We start from the raw sequence: 22,671 nt of genomic DNA, 5'->3' as shown, positions 1-22,671 counted from the left end.
TCAAATGTGTATTTAATTGACAGATGTTGTTCATTCACATAAACTCAAGAAAATCACCTATAGACAAACACCTTCAAACTCTTTGATTAAATGTGCCACTAAGACTTAGTTAAAGCTCAAAGATTTTAAGGGAAAAATTGGAGATATCCCAGGAGGGTATCATATAGATTCCTCATGGAGAAGAAAGGGTTGAGTGAGAGACAACAGAAGTGGATTAGCATATTGCAGGCCTATGACTTTGAGATTGAGTATGTCGAGGGTAGAAATAATATAGTAGCTGATGCCCTCTCGATGATGCCACCCACTCTGTCACTCATGGAGATGACATGTGATTGGAAGTCACAGCTACTTGTAGAGTATTCTAAAGCAAATTGGGTTGTGAGATTATGGAGGGGTGATTTAGGATGACAAATACTTGGTCGTGGATGATATCATTTACTACAAGAATTGGATCTATTTGGTTTCAGAATCACAGTTCAAGGAGAAAATTATGCAGACAACTCACAGCTCACCCTTAGTAGGGCATTCGAGATATCTGAAGACCTAAAGGCAGATTAGGGAGAGGTTCACTTGGAAGGGCCTCTAGATGGATCTGTTGAGATTTGTGAAAAAAATGCAATGTTTGCAAACAGAACGAAGCTCAACACACTAATCTGGCAGGGTTGCTACAACCACTCACTATCCTTGAGCAAAAATGGGAGAGCATTTCTATGGACTTTATCATTGGGCTACCTCAAGTGCAGTGTAAAGACTGCATATATGTGGTGGTGGACAAACTTACAAAGTTCGCAAACTTACTTGCCATACCATCTAAATTTTCAGCAGCACAGGTGGTGGAGCTATTCTTCAGGGAGGTCTTTTGATTGCATGGGTTGCTGAAGATCATCGCGAGCGACAGAGACATATATATATATATATATATATATATATGGGTGACTTCTGGCAGGATTTTTTTCAGATTTGAGGGGATTGCGCTGACGTCGAGCACTAGTTACCACCCCTACATTTACAGATAGACCAAGATAGTCAACAAGTGGTTGGCGGGTTATCTCAAGAACTATGTATCTGGCTAACAAAAGACGTGGGTAAAGTGGTTGCATTTTGGGGATAATTGCTACAACACCACTTTCCACATGTCTATTAGTATGATGCCCTTCAAAGCGCTGTACGGATATGATGCCCCAACATTTGCAGATTGTGTATTTGGGGATAACCGTGCCCCTTTGGCTAGAGATTGAATTCAGGAGAGTCAGGATATCCTTCGAGTCCTCATGGACAACTTGCAGATCGCTTAGAACTAACAGAAAGTATATGCAGACAGGCACAAGATAGAACATAACTTTGAAGTGGGAGACATGATATAGATTGGATTCAAGAGAGCTAGGATATCCTTCGAGTCTTCAAGGACAACTTGCAGATCGATTAGAACTAGCAGAAAGTATATGTAGACATGCACATGATAGAACGAAACTTTGAAGTGGGAGACATGGTATAACTTCGTCTTTTACCCAACAGGTAGTCATCACTCAAAACAAAAGGGGCAAAAAACTAAAAGCTGGGTTCTATGGGCCATAGAAAGTCGTGAGATGAGTTGGAGAAGTGACGTATGAGCTTGAGCTTCCTGAAGGATGTAAATTCACAACGTTTGCCAAGTTTTGTACCTCAAAAAGGCCTTGGGGAAGCTTGCAGTCACCTCCACTAAGCTCCCTCTGTTGGACGAGGAAGGAGAGCTAATTCTGGTCCCAGAGGAGATTTTGGAGACAAGCGAGCGAAAGTTGAGTAGAATTATGAAGGAGTACCTGGTGAAGTCAAAGGATTTACTTGTTGAAGATGCTACTTGGGAAGTGTTGAGAAATCATTTTGCTTATGAATTAGAGTGATTTCTCTTTCATGATAATTACTCATGAGTGTTGGTTTTTCATTAAATTTATATTCTTCTTCATTAAGCAATTGTCAAAATCATTGTTATAAGGACCGAACCATATAGCCCGATTCAGACCAATTTGATCATTTTGAGGCAAAAATCGGTTTGAATAGTGACTTGAACTGCGTTTGTCCGATTCAGTATGGTAAAGCCACGTAAAACACAACAAGTGGGGCCTGCTGTTCCTTTTGTCTTTTAAAGTTTGTCTTAGTTTGGCACTAGCCCAGAATAGGTGCCTAATATTCAAGCATATGGCTCTACTATTGCTATGCATTTCATGGTAATTGACATTCTGCTTTATCTTTCATTTTCATCCTTTTACTTCAATTTTTAACATTACCATGAAATGACTTAGGATGTTTGTGAGTGGTTTTGACCTCATGGGATTTCATATGGAGAGTACAATTTTAGATCTCACTCAAATTCCATCAGACTTAACAATTTTCTAGGATTTTAGGATTTGGGGGGTTGCAGCGCTACATTGGATTTTCTAATGTACAAGGATATGGAACTCATATTTAATAAAGAGCACCAAGTCCTCTATGTACCTTGATGTTAGTGGCATTGGTTGTTGAACTCCTCTATTATGATCCTACTAAAAAAAGCACTCATCACTCAAACGAAATCTTGAATTGGCATGCTATGATTTTTCTATCTCATTTTAATGCTTAAAGGGTGATATTGATAACGAAGATCCCAATATAGACAATGATTTGATCATATGTAGGAATTTGTTGTAGCATAGTTTTTTTTGGATGCTAGAGGCTATGCGGAGTTTGTTTGTTGATGTATTTTCAGTTTAGAGATGGATTGCACTTGGTGCTATTTTGGTTGTGTACCTTTATATGCTATATAAATGAGAACTTTTGCTTATTTGTGTATAAATGGTTTGGATTCATATGGATGCGCATGAATATATATGTTTTTCTTTAAAATTTGTATATTTTATGTGTTTTTGGTTGATCGATTTTTTGGTCCGTTTTTTTACCATTTTTCATACGGTTCTAACCAGTTCCCGGTTTGGGGGCTTTATGTTGAAATTTCTAAGTATTACTTGTTAGAAATTTTATCTGTATTCTCTGGTTTATTTCGCCTACCTGTTTAATTGCTAACAAGTTATTTAATCACATAAACACTGAAATAAACACAAGACAGTCTCAACCATCTACAGATCAACAACTGAAAGAAATGAACAAACACACAAGTGACACCATTATTTTTGGATAATCGTCCACGGAAAAACCCAATTTGGGAAAACTGGTGCAACAATTCTGAGGGTTATATTATTATGCAGTCTTTCTGAGTACCACTGGGTGCCAAACTAGCTCACCCAACAGAGAAAATAATCCAGCAGTAATACCTCTCTATTCGGAAGCGGATATTCTGAAAGTCTGCCCACAAAACCATCTCCAGCACAATCTGAAGCTCAGCGTCAGCCCTCTTGGCCTCTGTGCTAGCCCGAAACCCTCTGTGTCATCCCTCTGAGGCTTTGCGCAACCTCTATGGCCCTCTGTGTCACTCCTGCAGCCTCTGCGTTGATGAAGCAGGCCCTTCCGGCCTCTGCGCAGTCTCTTCTGCCTATGCGTGGCTCCCTCTGGCTCAACGTCTTCCTCTCTGCCTCTGCGCTAGACTTCCGGCACTATCTTTGCCTCTGCGTTGGAGACTTCCGGCACTATCTTTGCCTCGTACTCACTGCCCCCTTGGTGCAACTCTGATCACTGATTTGATTTCTCTTAGCAAACCCCACTCTAGAAAATCGAATGACTGATCACTCTGGTGTGTTCTCCAACTGACTCTCAAGCCTCCTCTTATACTTTTCTTGTTGGTCCTTCAACGACCGAGTTACATCTCTAATCAATGGCTAAGATTAGAGTTGGCTTGATCCATGTCATTTAGGACCTTCTAACCTAGTTTTATATTAATACCCATTAATATTTTATTTTTCCTAAGTTTAGACTTAGAAACTCCATTAAAAATATGAATTATTTTAATATCTCCTTAATTGGTTAGAATGTGCCCAAATCATTTCTGGGTCTTGGAGATCTCATGTGCTTTAGCCTCTCCACCAATTTTCATGGCTAGAGCACATCCGATGCTACCCCAAATCAACACTCCCTCTCAGCGAGGACTGTGCTCTAGTAATACTCTACACTGAGCATCACTCTGATTATGCGACACCAGTACCTGTGCTGCTGCTAGGCCTCCCTACCCAACATGCTCTACACTATTGCATCTTGTACTGCTGCCCATGGCTCTATCACTGCCACTGCTGCATCCGTACGACAACTCCCTCTGCATCCATGCTGCTGTTGGTGCTTTCTCCCAACACTGCATCTGCACTGCAATCCCCTCTCATCATGCTGCATCCTGCTACTTCTTATTGCTACTGCACTGCAACTCGGTCACTGAGAAGTAAGTAACTGATCCACCCAAGTACTGACATCCCTGTCAGGCTAGAAGCTCTCCCGATGCTGAAGCTCTCTTTGCTGCTATCTCGTGCTCCCTCTACTGCCTCTGCGCTGCTGCAACAAATCTATGCCTCTCGCATCGTTGCAAACCTCTCTGTGCCATCCTGCACTGCTATAACCTCCTCTGTGCCTCTCGCATTGCTGCAACCCCCTCTGCGCTGCATGGAACTTCTGCACTTAGAGCATTCTCTATCGCTTCATCTGCATCTATTTCTATCGACATCCGCAATCCTGCGACTCTCACTTCGGGGCTCCCATAGCCAAGTTTAATCCAAGAGTTTGGGTACCTCAAGGATTTTGCCCCTCATCGCCTGTAGTCTTCCTGACTACAACTCGATGTCTCCCCACCTCTTCTCTAGAGGTACATGAGCACTCATGGCATAATCGTCATCCTCCTCTACCTCTTTTTCCGCCTTCGCTGGCATTGCCTTGGAGTCAGACACCTCTCCCTTATTCTGCTTCCTTGGACACTGGTTCGCATAATTCCCCATTTCTCCACAGTTGAAGCACTTTATCTTGGAGAGGTCCTTTTTCTTCCTCTTCTCCTGCTTCCCTGAAGATGCCAGAGCTGCATCCTCTTCCTTCTCTGTCTTCACCCTGGCTCCTTTGTTGTTAATTCCAGTCTTGGTCAGCCATCTGATCTCTTCTTGGCGAAGAGCCCCCCATAATTCTTCCTAATCTGGAAGATTTGCTTTGCCCAGAATACTCTAGACGAATGTCTCCCACTCCTCGGAGACTGCGTTTAGAGCGGTCCTCACCATCAATTCCAGATCCGACGTGGTCCCTGTGGAAGTCAATTGGTCCCGGATTTCCTTCAACCTGCCAAGGAAGTGATCTATCTGCTCCCCCTTCTGCATCTAGTATGACCGCAACTGATTCTCCAGTAGCATCTTCCTCTGCACGGAAGTGTATTGATATAATGTCTTCAAGGTGTCCCACATTTCCTTAGTTGTCTCCTTCTCGACAATATGTTGGACCACATGATCCTTGACTCCATCAACGATTATGCATTTTGCCTTGGCCATTGCATCCTCATACCTTTCATTTTCAGCTGGGTTAACTGGGATAGCTACTGTTCCCAAGGTGAAGGCCTTGATGCGATGTCTATGTAGAATGGATAGGATCTTGACCTTCCAGATGACAAAGTTGGATGCCCCGTCCAGCTTGTCCTAATCCCTCCATCCATTCATGGCCATCTCTTTGCTCTTCTTTTCGACTTCTCTAGGCCTTTACTTCCCTTCGGGAAGTTCTCTCTTCGACTCGCTCTGAGTCGCTACTTCCCTTCTGGAAGTTCTCTGCTAGACTCCCGCTGAGTCTCGATTTCCCTCCTGGAAACTTGCCTGCCAACTGTCGAGTCGCACCTCTCCGATCTCCTATGCACCTACAACACTGATCCAAAGTTCTTGGCTAGAAATCTGCCTAGGTAGCGACTCCCTCTACCTTGGTTTTGCCCCGTTAGGTACTGTTCTGTCTCGACAGCAACAACACCCCACCAGCGTCACTCCCCGCAATCTTCCCACAGCTTCCTATGCCCCAGCAACTGAAGGACTGAGCCTCTAGGCTTTGTGCAATCCCAACACTGGCTGAATTGCTCCACTAGCCAACTACGTCAACCCTCCTGATCTCTGCGTGGCTCTTCGTAAGCCTCTTTTGCCCTCCTTAGCCTCTGCGCTGGCCTCACTCTGTCTCGAACTGATGACGCAGGCCCTCTGCGTCAACCCTTCTCTACTGCTTTTTGTAAGGAACAACTTCTGCCACACAGGATAGCTATTTCTGCTGCAAATGCTCTGATTCGGCTGGTGTCTTCAACTCTCCTGTGATTTGCAATGCTCTAATTCAGCTGGTGTCTTCAACTCTCCTGTGATTTGCAATGCTCTGATACCATGTTGAAATTTCCAAGTATTACCCGTTAGAGATTTTATCTCTATTCTCTGGTTTATTCCACCTATTTGTTTAATTACTAACAAGTTATTTAATCACATAAATACTGAAATAAACATAATACAGTCTCAACCATATACAAATCAGCAACTGAAAGAAATGAACAAACACACAAATGACACCATTATTTTTGGACAATCGTCCTTGGAAAAAGCCAACTTTTGGAAAACTGATGTAGCAATTCTGAGGGTTATATTATAATGAAGTGTTTCTGAGTACAACTGGGTACTAAACTGGCTCACCCGACAGAGAAAATAATCCGGCAGTAATACCTCTCTATTTGGAAGCAGATATTTGGAAAGTCTGCCCCACGAAACCCTCTTTAGCACAATTGAAGCTTAGCGTCAGCCCTCCTGGCCTCTCGTCAGCCCAAAACCCTCTGTGTCAGCCCTCTGAGGCTTTGCGTAACCTCTATGGCCCTCTGTGTCACTCCTGCAGCCTCTGCGTGGATGACGCAGGTCCTTCTAGCCTCTATTTAGTCTTTTCTGCCTCTGCGTGGCTCCCTCTGGCTTAGTGTCTGCCTCTTTGACTTTGCGCTAGAGTTCTGACACTATCTCTACCTCTCTGCCTCGTACTCACTGCACCTCCTGCAACGCTGATCACTGATTCGATTTCTCTTAGCAAACCCCGCTCTAGAAAATCAAATGACTGATCACTCTTGTGTGTTCTTCAACTGACCTTCAAGCCTCTTATACTTTTCTTGTTGGTCTTTCAACGACTGAGATTACATCTCTAATCAACGACTAAGATTAGATTTGGCTTGATCCATGTCATTTAGAACTTTCTAACCCAGTTTTATATTAACACCCATTAATATTTTATATTTCTTAAGTTTAGACTTAGGAACTCCATTAAAAATATTAATTATTTTAATATCTCCTTAACTGGGTAGAATGTGCTCAAACTATTTCTGGGTCTTGGAGATCTCATGTACTTTAGCTTCTCTACTAATTTTCATGGCTAGAGCACATCCGATGCTACCCCAAATCAACAATCTATCGGTTCAATGACTGGTCCAGTTTTGATAACTATGATCAAAATACATGAAACATGAAGATCATAGAAAGGCAAAAGAACACAAAGATGTAGACTCTCCAAGCTAGGACCAAAACGCCATACAGGGGAAAACCCATAAAATTCCTCTTATAGAATCGGATCAAAGTGAGAAATCCAAGATACAAGAATTCATCCTCCAAGATGCCAAGTCAAGCTCTCCAAATCCATCATCTTAGTCACAGTAAATATCATCAATCTTAGTCATAGTAACTTGCTTTAATCCCATCTCATATGTCATAGAGAGTTCACACTTCAGACCATTTACCAAAAAAAAACCGCATCTCTTTCAGACGATCTGCCATAGAAAATTGACATCATTTGTCACAGAATAGCTCACTTCACTTTCAAACCTCATAATGTATCACGAAAAAGCCCGAATTGCTTTCTGTTTTGGTGGAGCATGCAAGCCAATATATAGTTGTTCTCATATGCGAAAAGACACATCTTTTGAGTGAGCCGACTTGTCATCTAGGAGGGCCGACTTGGCTTCTTGAGGTGAATTAACCCAAATTACATTTTGAAAAATTATTTTTCCTTTTTCTTTACAAGAAGTCCAAATAGGACTTTAATTCTTTGACTCGATAAATCCTAGAAGCATGAAGAACATGCTTAACTAATCAAGCAATAATAAAAATTTCTTTTTGCTCTTTTTTCTCTTTTTGCTTTTTACATAAAATACATAATGATACAAGTAGAATGATAATTATGAAGACTGAACCTAGTTACTCTTTTCAAGACAATTATTCATAATTACTCAACCAGATGCAAGGATACTCTCAAATTGAAATATTTTCATAAGAGAGTCAGATTGATAAGCCATCATCAAGCATCAACATCATAACCAACATTATCAAATTGTAATATAGCAAGGCCTTGACTAACTAGCTCTAACTCTCCACAAGAGTAGATCACAATGATAGGAGGCATACATTCGGATACCATCACGACTGCATCTCAAGGCACATACCCCATCCGAATGTTCACCAGATATGTCCTTACAAGACTATTCTGGGCAGATCTAATGGGCAAACAGGGTCCCAATTGAGCCAGCAACTAGAGGAGCTAAGGGGAATTTGGGCCAAAATTATGAGGTCAACATTTGGCCAATTCCTTCGTGGGTTTTTCTGGGTTTAGGCGAAGGAGCAAGGAGCTAAAATCTCATAATTTTCTAAGCACGGGAAGTAGTGATTCCAACACTTCGAAGTTAGTAGACATAATAGTTTTCTGGGGCAACGCAGTTCAATTTGGTGCGGCAGTTGTAGCAACCTTCAGTTCAACATTTTCTCACCTAGGTTTTGTCATGTTTGTCATTTGAGACAAGCCCAGGTGCACCATTCTATTTAGTATTGTATTTGGTTCTCTATTTCTAGTGTTTCCATGGGTGCTTAATGTATATTTCGTTTTTTTGATTGCTGGATTGTTTGCATGCTTTGTATATCATTTATATTTATGCTTAAGAACATTACATCCTAATGTTGCCCAACTACGGCTCCAAAGGTGATCTGTACTGCCTAGAAAACTGTGTTGCCTACTGAAAAGGATGTGCTGGAAACTCCACTTTCCGTGCTAAAAAAATACTGCAAATTCAGCTCCCGGCTCCTCAACAATAACCCACCAAAACCCAGAAAGGGTTTGGCCTAGTTCAGACCCCCAAAAATCAACCCCCAAGGACTACACCCTCCTCCTTACTCTGGGAATCACGACCTGTCTGGAAATGGCTGGGAAGGATTTCCAAATCACCCCCAAATGCTGAGATGTTGTCCCCTATGGTTTTCCTCCCTTCTCCCAGTCGACTTCAGCTCTTTAGCTCCTTTCCCCAACTCCCAGGTGAGCCCAAGAATGGTCCTCTCTGTAGTCCACAATGGTTGTAAGTCGAGCTACCCAAATGTAGCAATATCCCCATCTAAAACTCCTCCCAAAGGCTGATCCTTTGCTATAACTCCAACTCCCAAACATTCCCAGCAAGTGCTGCCTGGACGAACCCCCAAATCACCTCTGCATGTTCCCCTCCTGCGTGCTCTAGAAATACGCACTGCTGAATCGAAGGCCGAGTGATGTGGCTACAAATCTCCTCTGGTTTTCCTCCAAGGTAGTGTGAAATGCCTTCCTAGGGTGGCACTCGAAGTCCCCAGAAGAAAGGTTGAGTCTCCCGCCTGGGAAAATCGATGCTAAGCAACCAGGTAACTCGGCTAAGCAGCTCGAGCAACACAAATGAGTTCGATATGCAAAATGATACCTTCAGTTGGGGAACTCCTCCTCCTTATATATTTGTGGGCCTTCCTTTCCTCTATGTGGGTCCCTCTCCAAGCCATTCGATTCCCCTCCAAGGAAATTAGAATGGCCCAAGTGCCAAAGTGCCTTTTCCCACGTGGGTGGCCCCCACCTTCCACTAACAATCTAATTCAACCTCTCTTTCTCCTAAGTCTCTAAGTAAAAAATGCATGGGTTCCTTTATTCACCAAAATTTATGCAAAATTGTGGGGAGAACAAAACCTATGACAAATAGATTTGGGAAGGGACATAACATTCCTCCCCTCCCAAATGTTGCTTGCCCGCAAGCAACTTCGGCGCTGGATGCTCCAAAATGTGTTCACCCTCCCATGTGGCATCCTCGTTCGACAGGCTCTTCCATCGCACCAAAAATTCCATGATGGTCTTGCTCCTCTGCCTCCTCTCCCGAGTCTCCAAAATGGCCTCAAGCTCCAGAACCAAATGCCCCTCATCATCCAGTGGGGGTAACTCTAATGCCGCTGTCACTTGTTGTCCCAACACATTTTTGAGGCATGAGACATGGAAGATGTTGTGAATCCTACTCCCCTGAGGCAACTCCAGCTCGTAGGCCACCTCTCCAACTCATTTGACCACCCTGTACGACCCGTAGAAATGTAGATGTAGCTTCTCAGCCCTGTTTTGCTTCAAGGTGGACTGTCTATATTGCTATAACCGAAGATACACCAAAGCCCCCTCCTCAAAGTGTCTCTCAGTCCAGTGCTTCTCAGCATATATCTTCTGCTGATTTTGTGCTGTCACTAAATTTTCCTTGAGAGCCTTGAGAATGTCTTGGCTATTCAAGATCCAGTCTTTGGCCTTTGGGGCTCGGCTGTCTCCAAAAACAATGTCAGCAAAATACAATGCATCATAACAATACAAGGCATGGAAAGGGGTCATACCGATGGACATGTGATGAGTGGTGTTGTAGCAATACTCGCCCAAGTGCAGCCATCGAATCCAAGCCCTCTGCTGCCCAGTCACATAGTTCCTAAGGCACACCTCCAGCCACTGATTAACTCGATCGGTCTGGTCATATGTTTGGGGGTGGTAGCTTGTGCTAGGGGTGAGCTCAATACCAACCAATCTCAAGAGCTCCTACTTGAATCCTCCCATGAACCTGCTGTCCCGGTCACTCACTATGTTCTTAGGAAGCTCGTGCAACTGGAAGACTTCTCTGAAGAACAACTCTACAACTTGTGAGGCTGAATACTGGGTTAGAATGGCGAAGAAATGGGCATACTTAGTCAACCGATCAACTACCACATAGATGCAATCCTTGCCCTGCACTGTGGGGAGCCTAGTGATGAAGTCCATGGAGATACTCTCCCATTTCCCCTCAGGGATGGGGAGTGGCTGCAATAACTCGACAGGGTGGATCAGTTCTGCTTTGTTCCTCTAACATGCCTCACACCCCTGTACGTGCCTCAACACGTCCCCCTTGAGGCCCATCCACGTGAAACGCTCCTTGACTGCCATGTATGTTTTTCTAAATCCTTGATACCCTAACAATGGTAAGTCATGTGCCGCCTGGAGCACTCTCTCCCTCAACTGCGAGCTGGGAACCAGAAATATGCGCCCCTTGTAGTAGATGACCTCGTCCATCGCCCAGTAGCGCTCATTTGCATGGGCCCCCTCTAGAATCTCGCATGCCTTTCTGTCTTTGGAATACTCTACCAACAACTGGGCCTTCCAATCATGGCAAATGCTCATGAGTGAGAGGCCTGCGGGTCTCCTGGATAGGGCATCAGCCATTACATTGTGTTTCCCCTGCACATACTCTATGTCAAAATCATAAGCCTGCACCTTTTTGACCCATCTCTGCTGTCTATCGTTGAGGCCCTACTACCCCATGAAATGGCGAAGACTGTTGTGATCAGTCTTCACTTTGAATCTGTTACCCACCAAATACTGTCGAAACCTGGCCAAGGCATGCATAATGGCCAGCGTATCCTTGTCATATATAGAATATGACCTCTCATGGGGTAAGAGCTTTCAGCTTTCAAAAGCAATGGGGTGCCCATCTTGAGATAATATTGCCTGGTTCCCTTTCCTGATGCATCACACTCCACGGTGAAGGGCCAGGAGAAGTCTGGAAGTGCCAACAATGAACAACTGCTCATCACCTCTTTGAGGCGATCAAAGGTTGTCTATTCCCCATCTGTCCATGCGAAAGCCCCTTTCTTAGTCAAATCCACGAGAGGAGTTGCTAACTGCGAAAACCCCTTGACAAACTTCTAGTAATACGTGTAGATGCCCAAGAAGCCTCTCAGCGCTGTCACATCTCTGGGTACCGCCAGTCTTGGATAACTCATATTTTCTCCTCATCTACCTTCACTCCATCTGCGCCAATAATGTGCCCCAAGTAGAGCATCTCAGTCAGGCCAAACTCACACTTGGATAACTTTGCAGAAAATTGTTGTTCCTCCAAAATATGCAACACCTCCTCTAGGTGTTGGAGATGCTCCTATCAAGTCTTGCTGTATATCATTATGTCATCAAAAAACACCAATACAAACCTCCTCAACTGTCTCCAGAACACACGGTTCATACATGATTGGAAGGTGGCCGGGGCATTGGTCAACCCAAAGGGCATGACCAAAAACTCGAAGTGCCCATAATGGCATTGGAAGGTTGTCTTAGGGATATCATGATCCCTCACCCTGATCTGATGGTACCCCAAACACAAAACTATCTTAGAGAAGTACTTGGCTCCGCTAAGCTCATCCATCAACTCATCAATGCGGGGTGTGGGGTACCGGTTCTTCATTGTCTTCTTGTTGAGCGCCCGGTAATTGATGCACATGTGCAAGGTTCCATCTTTCTTCTTTACCAACACTACTGAAAAAGAAAAGGGACTTGAACTCGACCTGATGTGGCCCAACGAAAACAACTCTTTGATGGCCCGCTCAATCTCGTTCTTATAGGCCTTGGGGTGCCTATAAGTGGTGGTAATCGTAGCCTGCACACCATGCTCCAACTCAATGGTGTGCTCGAATCCCCTGTCTGGGGGCTGCCCTAGCGGAATATCCCCTATTGTCGCACAGAATGTCTAGGCACCGCGACAACGACTCAAATCGGGGGCTGTCACCCTGATCCCCAATCTCTTTATTTAAGCTGTCTCCCTACAACATGCTAAGGGGGGTAGACCCTACGAAAATGGAATGAAGGAGAACTAGTTGGAAACCAGCCAGTTTGGGAGACACAGTGAAGCGACCAAGTACTTGATTTAGATTTAGCAAGATTTATAGGATTTGATTAGATTTTAAACAATTGATGACAGTGCCTTATGAAGTCAACTATCTTGCTAGGAAATTTAGGATCAAGTAATTGATATGCAACTGATGCTTGGAGTAATGACTATCTTATATGAAGTGCAGATCCTAAAGCTAATATGAGATGCAAGAATCTTGGTTAATTTTAGTTAAATGCCTATCTAAGTTTTAACCCTTCGATCCTTTCTATATTGAGCCTGATTTTGTAGTAATTGGCAGAAAGAAGATAAGGTGAAACACACTAAGGTGTGATTAACGATAACTCTCCTGAAAACCTAACATACCCGGTGCTTGTAGCACTGCAGAGTGTTGTGGCTCTGACGATTGCAAAGCCACTGTTTTAAGTACTATTAAAAGTAGACTTCTCAAGCAAAGATGGATGGATACCTATCTTTCTATCGACCAAGCTTATGCTTGGAAGTTAATATTATTTATGCAGAACTAACTTAATATGCAAACGCACGAGATGATTAGAAGATGAAATGAAGTTAGATTCAAGGATGAAAAGTGCTTATGCTACGATCTGATTCAGAGTTATATATCAAAGCCCTTAATTGTCAAAATGAATGTTCTCTTCACTAGACAAAGATTGAAAGATAAACTTCTTAGCAATATCGTAATTAGACCACAAGCTTACTTCAAATCTTCTAGATTCTTTCAAATGCAATTATAGCTCGAAGAGAACAAAAGTGTCTTCACAAATTAATATTTGATGCTCGAAAAATACTCAGTTCATGAAACAAAAGATATGCATTTTATCACAATTCCATGATAGAGTGCTTAATTTTCAGAAATTAGTTTTTAGGATAGCAATAAGAAAAACTTTATGACAGTAACAATATGACAATGAAAACAGTAAGCTATCAATGATATCTTTATGCCAAAAATTTACCGAAAAATTTCCAAACTTGCCCATATGAATTATCAAAAAATTTCAGCCTGTTATGATGTGATTTCCAAAATTATATAAGATCTGATATACTTATTACAGCCAATAGTTAAAACATGAAATAAGGTTAATGATGAATGCCCAACTCAAGAATTAATTCCTTAATTCATTAGACAACTTAGGAACTGATTTTAGGCTACCCCACATGAAATTTTGCCATTGTTATATTTCAGACTTAGAAACAAAGTTATTCAGAGATAATAGTCACCCAAAATGTAGATCTAGGCGAAATATTTGATACACATCAAACATAAATGACTTATTAATGTATTTAGCAATTGTTTTAGTTAACTTCAAATCACTTATATGTGTTTTTCACCACTATTAGAAAAGGTATGACTGCTGTAGCAAACATTGAGGAAAAATATGGTTTAGAGATCAAACCCTTAGGCCTTGAAGATCACTTGCCCAAGTTGTCCAAAAAATTTCAATACCTGAAACACAAATTTTTACCAAATTTTCTGCAAAAACCCACCAATGATTAGCTTCAAAAACTTAAATATTCAAATCCGAAATGGAGCAAGGGGAATCTAGGGCCAATGAGAGCTAGCACTAGGCCCAATAGAACTAACGTTGGGCTAGGAGAGGGCAGATCTGGCCTTAGGAGCCCCAAAACTTGAAACCCTTGTTCTGAAAAAAATATTTTGCTTCCGGTCTTCAAATTTATTGCAAAATTTTTAATGGTTGGCCCTGCAAAAATATTTGGGACAAGATATTTCCCTCCAGGGTCTAGATCTGTCTCAAAACCCCTAATTTTGCTTGAAAAAATTTCAGATTTGAAGATTTACTTGGCTGATTTCCTAGATCTATTCTCGCAAACAATCTTTGAGCCCAGATCTTGCTCTCTAGGGTCTAGATCTAGCTCAGATTTGAAGATTTTTTTGGATGATTTCTCAGATCTTTATTCTGCACACAATCTTTGAGCACAGATCTTGCCCTCCAGGGTCTAGATCTAGGTCATATTTGAAAATTTTCTTCGCTGATTTGTCAGATCTATTTTTGCACAAGTGAAAAGAGAAAAACCCAATGCCAATATGTACAAAAATAGAGAAAATCCCAAAAACCCAAGTGTTAAAATTCAAAATGATGTTACAAAATTTCAGATCTACACAAGTAATAGATCTATACAAATAATTTATGGATCTATCAGATCTGAGGAGTATGAGTCCAACTCCACTCCCGGATCTGATAATGTAAGGCTATTAATAGCCAGATCTAACAAAATTTCCACAAAATATTTAAAAGATTCTGAAATTTTAGAGAGGTACTAGCCCAAAAACACCTTGCAGAAAAAAAGATTGTTGTTAGATAAATCCTGAGGCTTATATGAAGTAGGCTATTTAGAAAATATGTGTTGAGAGTTGGCTGGTCCAACCAAGGACTATCCCCAAACGCTCAATGAGAACCTGAGAGATCTTCTGCAAACACTAGATCAACCATCAAATCAAGTAGAGAAATAGAACAACAATAAAATTCTAAAGAAATAGAGATACCTGCTACTTCAATCAAAATTAAAAACGTTACCCTAGATCCAACAAACTGAAGAAGATATCTATATTCAAATTATTCTAAGAGAGCTATTGATTGATAGTTTCACATATTATTAAGCAGAAATTAAAACAATATTACCATAAATTCATGAAGAGGAACAATACAGTACGTTGAAACCCAAAGACTTCTGCATTAATTCAAAAAAGTATACAAGAGAGCTTGAGAGCTTAGTACACGATCCAGAGATCAGAGGAATTGACTGACAAATGACTTCCTATTTAAAGATAGATCCTCCAACAGCTAGTTCGAGTGACCTCGCCAAAGCAATCTCAACCGTGATGGAGATCAATTTTTTTCTAATCTCATCTGTCGAAATTTTAAATTCTTGAGGAAATTCGAAATTTTCAATTAAATGCATTTTAATTAATTCAAAAATTAAAATTTTGAATTAATTTCCCCAAAATTTTGACTTTCACTTAGCCCCAAGGACCAAAGGCTTAAAATTTAGCAAAATAATTAATTTAGCTTAGTCTCGGGACCTTCAAAAATTTGATTTTTTAAGGACCAACGAATTTTGCCTTTGGAGAATTTAAATTTATCTAAGACCTAGAAATAATTAAATTTCCAGCTTAGGATTTTAATTAAATTTTGGCCAGAAAATTTAATTAATTAACCTATGAGGGGATAAATATTTTTCCAACCCTCAAGACACTATACATAATGATTTTCATATGTTTTACATCTCAAGGGGGTAAATCCATTTGTAAAAGACCCTCACAGACTACCCATTTCTGCGACACAAATATAATCTAGCAGACCAAGCTATTTGTAATAAAATAACCTAACCAAATAGTTAGGATTATTCCCAAATCACTTTTACATAGACTCAATCTAGAACACTAAGACTCGCCTAAGATCCCAGTGACAAAATCCATTCTGGCTTTGGGGTAAGGCTAAAGGAAAACTCTGTCGACCATTCGAGAATGGATCAGTGAGACAAAAAACCTCTTGGAATGTAGATCATCACTAGAAAAGTAGGTTTACCTAGGCAATTACATACATGACACTGATCTGCTGAGATTATTTACATTATACACATGCAAAATGGGTTTACATTATAACATGATAATCAGGGTGATGATGATCGCTGAATGACATGGACACGTCGATTAGGTGCTATCCCTTTTGCTAAAAAAGGGGGTGTACTGCTATGGGTCGTTGACACGTAGTGGTCAACATCCCTAAATACCACTGGGTACTGTCTAATAATGCCTGTATGTCCGGGGGTGGTGACTAGGCTTGTCCCCCACCCTCTTAAACCCTCAGCTCTACTGCCCACGCTATGTCTCCATGTCATAGATCTGCCTCCATCCTATGCGTTGGGACTGTCTGTGGTGGGTACGAATGCATGCCTCTGAGGACCACCATCTTGCCATCCAGGACGGTGAACTCCATCCCCAGCTTCTTCCAATTAGTGGTAACTCGTCCAAGGGAGTATAGCCATTAGACACCCATCACTGCGTTGGTGTATGGCACATCTACCACAAAGAAATGGTCTGTCATGGAGTAGTTCCCCATGGTCACAGTCAAGGCGGGAACATACTGAGTGCACTGCATAGTCTGGTCACCCGGCACCAAGACTGAAAAGCCCTCAAACTTTGTCGTGGTGATGCCCCTCCTCTGAACCAATTGGGCATCTATGAAGTTGTGGGTAGCCCCACTATCAACTAAGACTGAGACCCACTGCCAGGCCTGGAATTTGACATCCTGTAGGACATATTTTGTGTTCCAAGACGTATTTGACGGGCATTGAAAAAATTCCACATCAACTTTGACGTGTGTTATATACTTGTAACCTGTCGAAATAACGTTTAATTTCAAATTTCAACAGTGAAAATTGATAATACCTCTACAAACAAAGGTAATGTCTAGAATTATGAATGGACTGTATCGGTACAGAAGAGAGTTTGTAATGCCTAGAATTATGAATGGATTGAACTGGTCCAGAAGAGAGTTCAAACTTAGTGGCGTACTGTTTTGGTTTGGAAAGAAAAGGGAAAATAGATATAATTTAATTTTACAATGATTAAAGACTTTATCTATTGAATATTTATAGAACAAAATATATAAACTCATAACTGATTAATATTTAGACATTTTTATTAAATATTTAAAACTAAAATTTATATAAACTCATTTATCATTTCATTTTTATTATAAAATCTATATATTCTTTTATTTTTATAAAAAATATATGTAATTCTATATTAATTATGTAATTGAATATCCAAATCACCACCCTCTTATGTCTACCTTTGCTTTCTATATTAGTGAAAAGATTATCTAACCTTTATGGACTCCTAAAACATTGTTGTTGTGCTCCCCTATTGTTCTCCTATTCACCTTTTATTTGTTTAAAGCAAAATTTTCAAAATTAGCCTATCTATATCAAAGAAAAGATTATTTAACCATCATGGACTCTTGCAACATTGTTGTTGTGCTCCCCTATTGTTTTCCTAATTACCTTTCCTTTGTTTAAAGCAAAATTTTCACAATTAGCGTGTTTAACATAACCATTTTATTTAGCTTTTCACAAGGTTTCATGTTGAAATAAGCCTTGATTTGTTTAGCTAATTTAGGAAAGAACAAAGTACTCTGGGAAGGAGATAAACGAATTTTGAAATGTAAAAAGTAGTTGAAAAAGAGTTTTTGATAAGGGGAGGTTGATATTCATAAATTTGCTTAAAATGTGGAGATTAAAACGCAGAGATTAATGAAGGTTGAAATGAAAAAAGTAGTTGAAAGACAAGCTTTTGATAAAGAGAGGTTGACACTCACAAATTTTTTTAAAACGTAAAATGAGAGGCATGAAAAATAAGGTTGCAATGCAAAAAGTAGCTAAAAGAGAATTTTTTTATAAAGAGAAGTTGACACTCACAAATTTGCTTAAAACCTAAAATGAAAGGCGTGAAAAATACTAAAACGTCATCAAATTTTCATTTGACGGGCAACCAGAATTTGAAATTCCAGGCCTGCCCGCTGCCCCTGTATTGTACCACGAATCCTCAATGTCAAAAATTTGGGGACTGCGCATAAAGAAGCAAGGACTCCCCTGGATGGAGCAAAGGATGCCCCTCCCTGTGGAGGTGGTGGTTGTGGTACCCTCTCTGCCGAACTCTCACCATCTCCCATACCACACTCTAGCTCCACCTCGTCCTCCTGATCGCTATCTGAGAAGACCTTGATGTAGTGGGGTTTGCCAACTGTGCATCGATGGCCTGGTACCCAGGGGTCTCGACAAGTAAAACACAATTTCCTCCTCCTGAGGTCCCTCCAGGTCTCATCATCTAGCTGCCCACACCCTTGGGCTGCTCTCTGTGGTGGTGGCCTAGTACCACTCCCCTTCTCGGGGTAGGGAGCTCATGCAAGAAAGGTTGCTCGTGTCTTGGGGATGGCCCCTTGCAAATCTCTAGCACATGTCACTGCTTCTTGCAGCGTGGAGGGTCTGCGTGACTTCACCAGTCCACGCAGGGGCTCGAGCAGGCCCTCTATGAAGGTGTACACCCTCCAAGCATCTGATAGGTCCGACATCATCACATAGATTCTCAAGAACTCCTATATGTACTGCTCTGGGTTGCTTGTTTGTTTGAGTTGGGTTAGCTCCCTGAAGTGAGCCTCTGGATCCCTCTGATCAAATCGCTCCACCACCCTCCTGGTGAAATCCTCATATGAAGTCACATTGGCATGCCCCAAGGTAGTCAAGCCATGAAACCACCAGTTATGGGCTTCCCCTTCCAGGTGTAGCGTGGCCATCTTGACAGCTTCCAGCTCCATCCGGTTGAGTTGGAAATAAGTGTCCATCTTCTCTACCCATGCCTGAGTTGTACAGTTGGCAGTGCCATCGTATGTGGGGAAGTACATCCTCCCAATGTACATTGCAACTCATAGCTCTATGTTCCCTATCCTCCATAGCTCTTGCCCTTCTCATTTTGCTTGAGCTTGCAGGAATCTCTGAAAGGGAGTGCCTCCCTGAAGTCTGCCCCCATGGACTGCCACTCTTTGAAGTTCTCCCCCATTTGTGAAGGATCTTCGACCCTTTTTGGTTCATTCTGCGCCAAAAGCATGAAAGAGGGCAGCGTAGCTTGAGTTGGTTCACTCGCTGATGGAGGCTGCGCAGTGGGTGTAGGATGGTCAAATTGCTGAGAGGCCCCGAAGTCTCTCTAAATAGAAACCCCCTAGGAGTGCTTCTCTCCCGGTTTTGCATTTTGATCGCGTCCAACATTTCCTTCTTCCCCTTCGCTAAATCATTCAGAGCCTTCAAGAGGCTGTCAGAGGCCATCTACTCCTTGATCTTGGGCTCTCCCATGTCTTCTGCTACCACTATCTTTCTCTTGTCCTCTGTGTCTAGAGTGATCTCTAGCTCTCTTTCCTTGCTTCGGTACCTCTGGCTCTTGTATGTAATATTCTGCCTGTCCTCTTCACTCATAGGTGATACTGCCCACTACTGAGCCAAGATCTGGGCTCTGATACCACTGTAATGTTCCTAACTAGGAAATTCAGTGATATACAAAGCAAAGTAAACAAACCAGCATCCAACAATGAGACACAATCAGTAAACACCCATGAAAACATTGCAAATAAAGATCATCTGAGCCATTTTATTAAATCTTTCTAGAGCAAATACAATAGTGATGGAATGGTGCACCTGGGCTTGTCTCAAGGGACAAGTGTGACAAAACCTAGGTGACCAAATGATGATCTTAGTGCTGCCCAATTGCTGCTCCAAAGGTGATTTGCACTGCCTGTTGGAAGGGATGTGTTGGAAACTCCATTTCCCATGTTTAGAAGATACTGCAACTTCAGCTTCAGGCTCCTGAACAAAAATCCACCAAAACCCATAAAGGGTTTGGCCTAGTTTAGACCCCTGAAAATCGACCCCCAAGGACCATGTCCTCCTCCTTACGCCGGGAATCACAACTTGTATGGAAATGGTTGGGAAGGCTCTCCAAATCAGCCCCAAATGCTGAGATGCTGTCCCCTATGGTTTTCCTCCCTTCTCCCATTGGACTTCAACTCTATAGCTCCTTTCCCCATCTCCCACGTGAGCCCAAGAATGGCCCTCTGCGTAGTTCACAATGGCTGTAAGTTGAGTTGTCCAAATGCAGCAATCTCCCAGTCCAAGACTCCTCTGAAAGGCTGATCCTCTGTAATAACGCCAACTCCCAAACTTTCCTGGCAAGTGCTGCCTGGATGAACCCCCAAATCACCTCTACGTGTTCCCTTCCTGCGTGCTCCAGGAATATGCACTGCTGAATCGAAGGCTGAGTGATGTGGCTACAAATCTCCTTTGGTTCTCCTCCAAGGTAGTGTGAAATGCCTTCCTAGGGTGGCACTTGAAGTCCCCCTGAAGAAAGGTTGAGTCTCCTGCCTGGGAAACTCCATGCTAAACAACCAGGTAACTCGACTAAGCAGCTCGAGCAACACAAATGAGTTTGATATGAAAAAGGATACCTTTAGTTGGGGTTCGGGGAGCTCCTCCTCATATCTTGGTGGGCCTTCGTTTCCTCCATGTGGGTCCCTCTCCAAGCCATTCGATTCCCCTCCAAGGCAATTCGAATTGCTCAAGTGCGTTTTCCCACATGGGTGGCCCCCACCTTCCACTAGCAATCTAATTCAGCCTCTCTTTCTCCTAAATCCCTAAGTAAAAAATGCATGGGTTCCTTTATTCACCAAAATTTATGCAAAATTGTGGGGAGACCAAAACTTGTTACAAATAGATTTGGGAAGGGACATGACACCATAAGTGGAATTCTTTATTGAGATCTCTGCTTTTTCTTAAAGTCATGAATACTCTATTGAAGATTTCATCGGCGGATCCTTGTAGTCCTCATCCTGCAAATGCCCTGTGATAAATTTAATGAGTTGCTTCCCTTTCTTGTAAAGCTCATTAATCCATCCACATTCTTTATTCTTCACAATATCATGCATCAAAAGGTTCAATGTGTGCACCAAGCACCTGGACCAAAAGATGTGTGGATGAGTATGCTCAACAATTTTTTCTATTGCCTTACAATTTGCTGCATTATCAGTGATCACTTGACCAACATCATTTCATTAGGAGATTTGCAATGTTTTTGGGAAGTTGCACTGGTGGAGGAGTCATGACTTGCAAGAAACACTGCACCGCTAGCATAAACACGAAGAACACTTATCAAATGTTGGTTTCTAACTTTTGTCCAATTATCTGATACAATGAATACCCTGCAATCCAGCCACTCATTTGTAAAACTTGTCAAAATCTCTTTGAACCTTTCCTTTTTCTCTTTCTAATAACACAATTCTAGCTTTCTCATATTTGGGTCTCTTGTATCCTTTTGGGGCTTCATTGATGACCTTAACCATATCATACCAATAGGGAGAGCGAAGCACATTGAATGGTGCACCGCAAGCACAAAGAAACTGAAACACCTTTCCATCCACATCATCCCTCCCAACAACATTAAGTAAATCTGCTATTGTTCTTCTATTTTCCTTGGTGAAGTCTGTGTTGTTGGCTTCACTGTGTGGCACATCCATGAATTGTCAATGCCGAAGGATGAACCTTTGGCAAGTTCAACCCTGTAAAGTAGACAATCCATCATTGTTGTATTCCACAATATGAATTTTGAAGAAATTCATTTTTGGTGCTAACACTGGCTCCATCTTGGGGAAAGGATAGCTTTGCAGGTTGCTGAGAATCCCAGATCTGGATTTGTTTGAGGAAGATGCTTATTTTAACCCAAAAATAAAGGCAATAACATGCCTCAACAAGTTGAAAAACCACCATCTCAAAAAGAGTCGTAGAAGTTCAAATCAAAGGGACTTATTCAACTAAAAACCACTTTCTACTGAAAATGGATTGCCTAAAAATAACTTAAGCACTGATTTTGAAAATTGACCAAATCCAACTTACCCAAAAATTCAAGTAAAAATATATTGAGCTTATTCACTTATGCTACCTAGAAGCTCAATTAAAACTAGACTTTAAGTCCCCTGCAATGCATCCTTTTGTCATAGCGTCATCAACAAAGTTGTCTTTCCATACAAATATATTTAGTTAAAACGAAGCAGAGGGGAAAATGATACATAAATGATGAGACATTTTGAGCCTCATCAAGCATTCACCACATGTTATAGGTATTTTATGTGTTTTTTAATGTGCTATTCTCTCCAGAGATGACTATTGTTAAATAGGAACTTAATTGCCCCCTAGAATAGATTAGGGCTTGTGCTCAGGGCAATGTTGGTTATATTTCTTCG

At 41.7% G+C, this 22,671-nt stretch overlaps 1 protein-coding gene across 1 annotated transcript in view; it reads left to right on the top strand.

Moving 5' to 3' along the window:
- The window catches only part of LOC149251691 (AP-5 complex subunit zeta-1), a 515,410-nt gene that overhangs the window by 172,239 nt on the left and 320,500 nt on the right, over window positions 1–22,671 (top strand). The window lies entirely within an intron of this gene.

The sequence above is a fragment of the Pinus tabuliformis genome, chromosome 7 (assembly GCF_031772625.1).
Source record: "Pinus tabuliformis cultivar Carrire ecotype Pingquan chromosome 7, CPIR1, whole genome shotgun sequence".
Lineage (NCBI taxonomy): Eukaryota > Viridiplantae > Streptophyta > Pinopsida > Pinales > Pinaceae > Pinus > Pinus tabuliformis.
This window is presented reverse-complemented; position numbering and strand designations above follow the sequence as displayed.